The sequence below is a fragment of the Arachis duranensis genome, chromosome 2, assembly GCF_000817695.3.
Source record: "Arachis duranensis cultivar V14167 chromosome 2, aradu.V14167.gnm2.J7QH, whole genome shotgun sequence".
NCBI lineage: Eukaryota > Viridiplantae > Streptophyta > Magnoliopsida > Fabales > Fabaceae > Arachis > Arachis duranensis.
This window is the reverse complement of record NC_029773.3, coordinates 74896335-74897020: the sequence shown is the minus strand read 5'-3', so window position 1 is coordinate 74897020 and position 686 is coordinate 74896335.

Sequence of the window (686 nt, the reverse complement as noted above, 5' to 3'; positions counted from 1 at the left end):
GTATCTAATATGTAATGTGGTAGGAAATACTTAGGCTAGAGGCCCTAAGATAGGCATTGAATGGTTGATGTTGTTGAATGATTGAGATATATGATGTGGTCATATATGTGATGATGATTATTGATGCCTTGGTGGTATGATGTATGAGAAATATGCATGTTGTGATATATGCTTGATTATTGGTTATGGTTGAATTGTGGGTTGAACCATGTTAATGGTGAATATGATATTGATTATGTATAATTATGGTTAATTAGAATTGGTGTTGTTGAAAATTGGCATGAGGAAGAGTATATGATATGTCAATATGTTTGAGTTTGAGCCACTTGGGTGAAGTGGGTTAAAATGATGAGATAGTGATTTTGTAATTTGTGGTAAAGTGTCAATGTGTGAGTTGAGGAGGCTTGATGTTGAAATTGATGTATTTTGATTGATTTCAAAGAAAAGGGATGAAAATGGCATGTTTTGATTGATTTTGAAAAGAGTTGGAAATGGCTTGTTTGAAAATGGCACTTTGTGGTTTTTATGAAAAATCTGGTTTTTGGGCATATTTTAATGGGACATAACTTGGACTACGGATCTCTGTTTTGTGCCAAATCTGTTTAGAAATGAAATTGGATCCAGGATGTCCATGTCGTTCGAAGAACGGGTGAAAAACGATTTAAAATGAGAGAGTTATGTCCGTT